The 9,709-nt window shown below is 40.1% G+C and overlaps 1 long non-coding RNA gene across 1 annotated transcript; it reads left to right on the top strand.

Moving 5' to 3' along the window:
• Window positions 1–352: 352 nt before the first annotated feature.
• Window positions 353–9,194, top strand: LOC306759824. Its single transcript, XR_013771432.1, has 3 exons — window positions 353–471; window positions 574–665; window positions 7,665–9,194. It is a non-coding gene; the product is annotated as an uncharacterized lncRNA (long non-coding RNA).
• Window positions 9,195–9,709: the final 515 nt, after the last annotated feature.

Raw genomic sequence — 9,709 nt, 5'->3', positions numbered from 1 at the left:
CCACTCATTACAGTGGTCCGGACCAAACAGCTTTTTTCCTTGTTGGAAAGAGAGCTGACAGACTGTGTTTGTGGCAGGAAAACAGAGACTGACCATCATGTTTATAGAGTGTGAGCTCTATGAACAAGAAAAGAGTCGATTGTTTAAGTCTCCAGTAAAATTTGGATTTGAAAAAATATCGCTAAAAACACTTTTTGGCACACAGACGAATAAGAAAGATGTGATTGCAGTAATTATGGATTTTGTCTGCACTTCAGTCAACATAGCAAGATGCAGTTTCTTTTATAGACTGTGAGGGGCAGCAATAGGTCTAACGGCGTTGAGCCTCCCAGAAATAATGAAGAAGAAGAAGAACAAAAACAAGCCGAAGGAGAAAAACATAAGAAGAACGACTCGGGACTTTTCTAAAACGACTCAACATTGTTGATTAGTAAATAAAGATCTCGATGATCCGCTTCTTTTCCACGCAAGGTATTTTCTGCAACATATTTAAATGGTAGCCTACTTTAAACTACAGCTGGTGAGTCCGATGTAACTTTTACATTGATTAATGTTCGTTTCTGTCCTCTGCAGGGACCAACTCGCTGGGCAGAAAGAGGGATCGGATAGTTGTTGTAGTTTTTTGTTTTTTTTTTAAATCGAGGGAAGCGTCGCCAGGAAAGGAGGTGAGACTTCACATCCCTTGGTGTGATATGTTTGATTTAATAAGTAAGTGGGCGTACTACATGAATATATGTATTTGTGATGTTTGGTGATTACTGAGGTTAGGTTTTTGGTGGGGCAGAGTGGAAGCTTTGTAGCACTGATGTGGGTTTTTGTGTGACCGCGGATTTATTTTTTTTAAAAATTTTTTTAAAGGTTTTCCTTCCTCTATAAGACTAAAGGGACAAAGTCCCCTTAAAGAGCATGACACTATAATACTCTAATAAGCAGGACTTGTTGAAAGAATGGAGGAAGAATAAATCTATAACGGATATTGTGAGGAAAGCTCGGTCCTGTCCAGTATATATTATCAAGTGCTGTTCAAATCGATTGGAAAATCGTGGCTGCCATCCTGCATGTCAGTATCCTTAATCAGTACATTAATCTGTGTAAATGATACTATTTATTCTTTATGTACACCTTGACTTACATCTGTCCTAAGCTAACCCTGCAGTTGCAAAATTGTTTTGTACAAGTCTATTTGAGTTTGCTACATTAATTTACGTGAAAGATATTTAGGACTTTATTGGTTATTTTTCTTGTGCATACGAGGGATTCCAGCTCGCCACGTGTCTTCTGATGTGATTCTATTCGGCCACTAGATGGCAGCATTGCATTGTGTTCAAGTAGTGAAGGCAAGTTAGCTGAACAGGCAGATTTAGGTCTTGTCCACAGGTAGCAGGATACTTAAAAAAAAAAAAGAGGGAAGAAATTTCTCTCCAACTTGGCCTGTCATCCACGCTAAAATGCAGATTTATGGACTCAAGAACGATTGTTTTAAAAACTTCGGACCAAAGTGAGGATTTGCGAATACTCCAGTGGTTGCACGTCTGTAGGTGGACATTTTAGAATCTTAGTTAGTGACAAATTGCATAGATACATTACATATACAATATGCTTATCAATTCACTCAAATAAAGAAATATATAGATAGCGAGGGGGGCTGCCAGGAATTTTGGGCCCTATTAAAGACAATGACATAGACCCCAGCACTTGATTGCAAATTTTAGAACTTTGTTTTTGCTTCAACTGCTTTAAGCCGATCTAATAAATTGCCGTTCATGGGAATAATAAAGACATACAGGATAATCAGTGTTTCCAATCAACTTTATAGTATCCAGTAAAACCAGTACAAATGGTTTATTTCATACTTACTATAATGTAACAAAAATATTTTTCACTTTCTTTAAAAATATGTCTCATTTTATGTAATATTTTAAATGATAAAAAAAAACAGACTGTAATGATGACAACTGTTATGTAGCTGACCACATTGCTGCTCCCTGAGACTGGGATAGGCTGCTCCCAGTCCCAGTGTTCGTCCCAGTCCCAGGGAGGGACACTGGGACAGAGAGGACACTGGGAAAGGGAGGGGACTGGGGCTGCAGCTGGCTCCTCTGTGTCTATGTGATAAAAAGAAACGGTAAATTAATTTAGAATAAATATAGTGCTTAACATTTACTAGCACAGATTAAATGTTGGTTAACTCTCTGAAGTCTGTGGCCTAATCCTCTCGCCTGGTATGAATGTTTGTGAATTCTGAGCCCTGTGAGCTTTCTGGCTTAAAAGTTCAGCCTCTAAAATGGCTACAGACACATGATGGGCTTCTTACAAAGACTGGAGACTCCTGGATTTGATATGCTTCTTTAAATAAATGAATAAATAAAGCATGTGCTAGTTTTTTTTTTCTGAAATGAACAATAATTTATTAATCCCAAAGGGAAATTCAACATTGTAGTATATAATAATTAATTTGAGGAGGTCTTGTTCCGGAGGCTGATGGCTGCTGGCAGGAATGATCTCCTTTATCTTTCAGTCTTACGTCGGACCTGAAGAAGCCTGTCACTGAACACACTTTGTTGTTTCTGCACTGTGTTGTGGAGAGGGTGTGAAGAATCCTCCATCATCTTTGTCAGCTTGTGTGGCATTCTTCTTTGGACAATCAGCTCCAGCGGCTCCAGAATTACTCCAAGCACAGAACCAGCTTTCTTGATCAGTTTGTTGATTCTCTTCAAGTCTCTGGTTCTGATGCTACTACCCCAGCAGATGGCTGCAAAGCTGACTGCACTCTCCACAACAGACTTATAGAAGATATGCAACATCTTGGTGCAGACGTTAAAAGATCTCAACTTCCTTAAGAAGTACAGTCTGCTTTGACCTTCCTTGTAGATGTATTCAGTGTTGCATTTCTAGTTCAGTTTGTTGTCCAGCTGAATCCAAGATACTTGTATTCCTCCACCTCCTCTCCCAGGATGGAAACAGTGCTTTTTTTATTCTTGTTCCTCCTGAAGTCAACAATCATCTCTTTTGTTTAGCTGGTATTTAATATTAGACGATTATCACCGCACCATTTAACAAACTGACTGACAGTTCTCTGTACTCTGCTTCTTGTCCATCACTGATATACCCCACAACTGCAGAGTCATCAGAGTATTTCTGCAGATGACAGGACTCAGAGTTGTACTGGAAGTCTGAGGTGTACAGAGTGAAGAGGAATGGCCAGAGTACAGTTCCTTGTGGTGCACCAGTGCTGCTGACCTCCATCTCAGACACACAACCTTTCAGTCTCACAAACTGGGGTCTGTTTGTGAGCTAGTCATAGATCCAGGTGGTTGTGGAGGTATCCACCTGGAATTTATGGAGCTTCTCACATAACAAAGCAGGCTGAATGGTATCAAAAGCACTTGAGAAATCAAAGAACATGACCCTCAGAGTGCTGCCTGAATGGTCCAGATGAGAGTGCGCTCTCTGGAGCAGGTATATGATGGCATCTTCAACCCCAAGTCCATTACGATATGCAAACTGTAATGGGTCCTGAAAGGTGTTTACTTGCTTGTTGAGGTGAGCCAGTAAGAGTCTCTCCAGGACTTTCATGATGTGAGATGTCAGGGCAACTGGTCTGTAGTCACTTCGTTCAGCTGGTTGTGTTTTTTTAGGCACTGGAACAAGGCAGGAGGTTTTCCACAGCACTGGGACTCTATTTTGTCTCAGACTGGTGTTGAAAGGTGCTGGAGAATTGGACATAGTTGTTTTGAGCAGGTCTTGAGAACTCTGGGACTGACACCATCTGGACCTGCAGCCTTGTTCTGGTTCAGTTTCTCAAGTTGCTTCTTAACCTGATTGCAGGAGACAAACAAGGTGGAGGTCTCAGGATGTCCTGATGTGGAGGGAGATGAAGATGTGTTCTGGTCCATGACTGAGCTGCAGGGTGACATATTGGAGGCGTGACAGGGAAGCAGTGGGCTTATGAAGGGTGTGTGGTCTGTTGGGCTGGAGGTAGGGGGTGAACTGAACCTGTTGAAGAATATGTTCAGCTCATTAGCTCTGTCCAGACCTGTCAGGCCGGTCCCCCTTTAACTTGAAGCCGGGGATCTTCTTCATTCCAGACCACACATCCCTCACGTTATTCTGCTGGAGCTGACTTTCTAACTTCTTCCTGTAGTCCTCCTTGCACTTCTTAGTTTGTGTTTTAATTTGTTTTTGTGTTGCCCTCAATAACTCCCTGTCTCCATCCCTGAAGGCTTACTTTTTGATGTTCAGCAGCTTTTTCAGGTCACTGGTGATCCAGGGTTTGTTATTGGGGAAGCACCTCACTGTTCTTCTTGGGACGATGCTGTCCACACAGAAGTTTATGTAATCTGTCACACACTCAGTCATGGTGTTGATGTCGTCTCCATGAGGTTCACAGAGGATGTTCCAGTCTGTAGCCTCAAAGCCTCCTCTAAGAGCATTTTCAGCAGACCAGATTTTGATAGTCTTTGTTATGACTGATTGCAGCTGAACGATGGGCTTGTAGGTGGAGGTGAGAAGAACCAGGTTATGGTCAGATCTTCCTAAAGGAGGCAGGGCAGAACAACTGTATCCATTATTCATCTTTGCATAAAATAAGTCCAACATCTTATTTTCTCTGGTGGAGCAGCTGACAAACTGCTGGAATGTTGGTAGAGTTGCAGAGAGAGAGAGACGTTGAAGCCTCCAGAGATCGCCATGAAGGAGTTTGGATGCTGTGTTTGTAGCCGAGCAATGACAGAGCTGATGGCGTCACAGGCTGTGTCTGGTGCGGTACCAGGTATTATGTAAACCGCTACCAGAATAACACAGGTAAACTCTCTGGGTAAATAATATGGACGGAAGCTCACAGCTAACAGTTCGATGTCCCTTGTGCATATCCTTTCCTTGAATGTAACATGTCCAGGATGATACCAACGCTGGTTAACCAGCACTGCAATTCCACCACCCTTTAGCTTTCCGCTTTGTTGTCTACTGCGCTCCGCATGGACCGTTTTAATGCCTGGTACACACACATTACAGTCAGGGGTGTGTTCATGCAGCCATGTCTCGGTGAAGCACATAATACTGCACTCTGTATTCTTTCTGAGACCTTGTTAGCACCTCGAGCTCGTCCACTTTGTTAGCTAGCAATCTCACATTACCCATTAAGACGGTTGGGAGAAATGGTTTAAATCTCCATCGCTTTGTCCTCTGTCTCACTCACGCTCTGCAACCTCTTCTTTCTTTTCAACTCCGTTGGGATTTGATGTGTTGTTTCACTGATAATCCTGATTTGGGAGCGGTTAATCAGTTGATCCCGATTGTAAACAAGTCTTTTGTTGCCATGGAGACTCATCATAACAAGTCTTGAAAGAGCCAAAAATATGCAGAAAAATCTTACTTGCAGCACACCCTCCGAAGTGGCATGAAATCCTCAGAAAAAAAACCTAATTTGAGTTAATCTCTATGTGAGAAGACTTTGTACTTTTAAAAAAATCAAGATAGCAAGTCAGAGCTACTACAATTTGCTGCCAACAGACGGTGCAACCTAGAATGGAATATTATATTAATTTATTTAAATTATTAATAAAATTTATATGAATGGAATATTATAATTATGATTTATCCCACATTTATAAATCCATCTTTCCTCTCCAAATCCGTCACCACACACGGTAATATGCAAGTGAAGGCTGATTTTAGTTGGCATGATATGTGCTTGAGAACAGAATGAATGTAGCAGCAACTAATGATGTAGGATCACAGGCTAAGCACACCGGACTAGCCTATTTAATGACCCAGTGAACACCTGAGGGTTTCGGCCTGCACCACTAGCTGACATCATGAATGATGTCAGCTAGTGGTGTGTCCGACATCAGACGCTGGAGTTGATCAAAGTAAGTTAGCATTAGCCTGTGGATAACTTGCTTATTTCACGGAGTAACAGGTTCAGTTCATCCAGTCATAGTACAAAGAGGCAACACATGTATTTTAGAGGGCCCCCCCCCCCTTTTTTTTTTTTTTTTTTTTTTCTTGGTTTGTCTCCCATCTCTCTTAATTACTTTGTCCTTTTAAAATACAAATTTCCTTTATGGCTACACAGCATTTTAGTCAGGTTCTTTAACGGCTCTGAAAAGTGCCACTGATGAAACTGATGCGGGACACAGGACATACCACACCATTTCATGCATTTTCATGGAGGTGTTTGTGGAATATCAATATTTCTTTTTGGTTTATAGGTTAATTTTACTGCTTTATTTCATTACAACCTTTGAAAAGAATATTTATGATTTTTAATGAAGGTTTAATGGTAAAGATTGAGTTTCATCAATAATGGAATCTAAACACAGTTTCAGTCTTCAAATCAACATTTGAGAAAATATTTTAAAAATGCAATAAGTGAATGTACGCCAAATTCCTAGTGATAGATGATCTTTTTCAGTTTTAGGAATTAATGTAATTTGACCATGTCTTATTGATGAAGGTAACTCACCGTTATTTTAATACATGCAAAAGAAACTCAGCAGTGGGATCCTGAAACGTTTTATAGAACTCACACTTGTAAGACCATCGTTTCCGGGATATTTATTATCTTTTCATTTTTTAAGGGCTTTTTTTACCCTCCTCAAAGGATAATGAACAATCGCATGCATTTCTTTGTTCATCATTTATAGTTCTAATATATTTAATCCTGCAGAACAAATCTGCAGGGTTCTCTACATCTATTTGTTTGAAATAAAGATTTTGGAAAAGTATAGCTGTGAAAGCAGAGATCATTTTTGGATCCTCTGTAATTTGATCTGACAGGTGTACTCTATTTAGTCACTCGGCCAACATTCACTCATTCAACAGTCATCACACAACTTCTGAAGGCAATTGGTTGCGCTCAGAGAAAATGAGCCTGAATACTTTTGCACACTGCACTTTTCCGTTAGTTATTCGTGAAAAAACTATTTTCCTTGTACTTCACAATTGTGTGACACTTTGTGGTGGTCTTTCACATAAAATTCAAATATAAATATATTTATGTTTGTGACGTAATGCATCAAAATGTGGAAAAGTTCAAGGGGTATGAATACTTTTGCAATCCACTGTAAATTGGTGGTTTCACGCAGCTTTGTTTGCACTATTTGTCTGCAAACCTTGCAAATTACAAATTTCTGCTCTGTGTCCAACTTTCTAAACTCAAATCAGTTCCAGATAATAGCAATGGGGGCGCCTTGTTGAGGATGGAAACTGGAAAAGCACCAGTTAGTGCTTTTCACTAACTGGTGTGTCCACTCATCCTTCCGCCATGATTGTCAATAGTCCACACGTGTTTTGGGTTGTGAGCGTTGCATCCGCACATCGCAGGCCCCATCAGTGGGGCCTGTGAGGATTTTGACCTCACACATACATAACAAGAATGTGGATGTAAATATTATTTGTACCTATTGTGCTGCTGTGCTGTAACAAGCCTGAATGTGAGAAGGAAACCACTGGACTTCATGAACCTTCCTTCCTTGTGTTCTGACCAACACACCCACAACATGTAGTCTTTCCTATACATTCCATCCTATGGCTCAACTATTTACCAGTTATACAAATAAGCTACAACTTTGGATGAGCCTGTCAGTTGTGGAAATGTCTTTTGGGGATTTTTATTTGTTTTGTGGTGTTAAAATCCAAAGTTATCTTTCTTTTTATTTCAGGGTTTCCTGATGATGTGCAGCAACATTTGGTGATTACAGAGGGAGTTCCTTGTAAATGGAGTCTGAACAAGCAGGACCTTGACCTTCTCATAATAGAGGAAAAGGAGGAAGTATGGCCAGCCAGGACGGAGAGCAGTTGATGATGGACTAGTGGACAGTGTCTCCAGTTGACCAAAGAATAAAACTGCTATGAAGATAATGAAAACGAATATCAGCCTTCCTTATAATCAGCTCACCTTCATTAAACCCAAACTAAAGGAAACAGAAGTAGAATTTCAACTCTGCTGAATAGATTAGGTCAGAACCTGATGAAGTGTGCCAGAACTAATCAGTAACAAAAAGGCGTCAGGCTCTTCACAGAAAAAACTTTTGTCCAGTTTTGGAACTAAAATGGAGGGTGGTGGTGATAAAGACTGGAATGACAGCAGGGCACATGGGTCAGATGGAAACAGTGATGTGAAGTGTAACATTGCCATGATCGGCTCTGAATGTGGTGAGGAGTTGCACTCCCAAAGATTTAATCACAGGCCATTAACAAAAAGGCTTTCCAGCTGTTTGAAGAGTAAGAAATGTTTAAAAACTTTGCAATGTGTCACTTTGCAGAAAGGAGTCCACTCAGACAAAAAACATATCAGCTGTGAGATCTGTGGCAAAACGTTTCTTCAAAAAGCGAATCTTAGAATACACATGAGAATCCACACAGGAGACAAACCATTCAGTTGTGATGAATGTGAACAAAGATTTACTCAAAAGACAAGCTTAAACCAACACGCAAGAGTCCACACAGGAGACAAACCATTCAGCTGTGATGAATGTGAACAAAGATTTACTCAAAAGACAAGCTTAAACCAACACGCAAGAGTCCACACAGGAGACAAACCATTCAGCTGTGATGAATGTGGAAAAAGATTTACTCAAAAGACAAACTTAAATGTACACTTGAGAATCCACACAGGAGACAAACCATTCAACTGTGATGAATGTGGACAAAGATTTAGTCGAAAGACAAGTTTAAACATACACATGAGAATCCACACAGGAGACAAACCATTCAGCTGTGATGAATGTGGACAAAGATTTAGTCAAAAGACAAACTTAAATATGCACATGAAAATCCACACAGGAGACAAACCATTCAGCTGTGATGAATGTGGACTAAGATTTACCCAAAAGACAAGCTTAAACACACACATGAGAATCCACACAGGAGACAAACCATTCAACTGTGATGAATGTGGACAAAAATTTACTCAAAAGACACACTTAAACCAACATGCAAGAGTCCACACAGGTAACAAACCATTCGGTTGTGATAAATGTGGCCAAATATTTACTCAAAAGACAAGCTTAAACATACACATGAGAGTCCACACAGGAGACAAACCATTCAGCTGTGATGAATGTGGAAAAAGATTTACTCAAAAGACAAGCTTAAACATACACATAAGAAACCACACAGACAACAAACCATTCAGCTGTGATGAATGTGGACAAAGATTTAGTCATAAATCAAACTTAAACAAACACATGAGAATCCACACAGGAGACAAACCATTCAGCTGCGATGAATGTGGACAAAGATTTAGTCAAAAGACACACTTAAACCAACACGTAAGAGTCCACACAGGTAACAAACCATTCTGTTGTGATGAATGTGGCCAAAGATTTATTCAAAAGACATGCTTAAACCAACACATGAGAGTCCACACAGGAGATAAACCATTCAGCTGTAATGAATGTGAAAAAAGATTTACTCAAAAGACAAGCTTAAACATACACATGAGAAACCACACAGACGACAAACCATTCAGCTGTGATGAATGTGGACAAAGATTTAGTCATAAATCAAACTTAAACAAACACATGAGAATCCACACAGGAGACAAACCATTCAGCTGCGATGAATGTGGACAAAGATTTAGTCAAAAGACACACTTAAACCAACACGTAAGAGTCCACACAGGTAACAAACCATTCTGTTGTGATGAATGTGGACAAAGATTTACTCAAAAGACAAGCTTAAACATACACATGAGAGTCCACAC

The sequence above is a fragment of the Telmatherina bonti genome (assembly GCF_933228915.1).
Source record: "Telmatherina bonti genome assembly, chromosome: 8".
Classification (NCBI taxonomy): Eukaryota; Metazoa; Chordata; class Actinopteri; order Atheriniformes; family Telmatherinidae; genus Telmatherina; species Telmatherina bonti.
The sequence above is the reverse complement of the archived record's forward strand: the minus strand, read 5'-3'. Positions and strand labels throughout refer to the sequence as shown.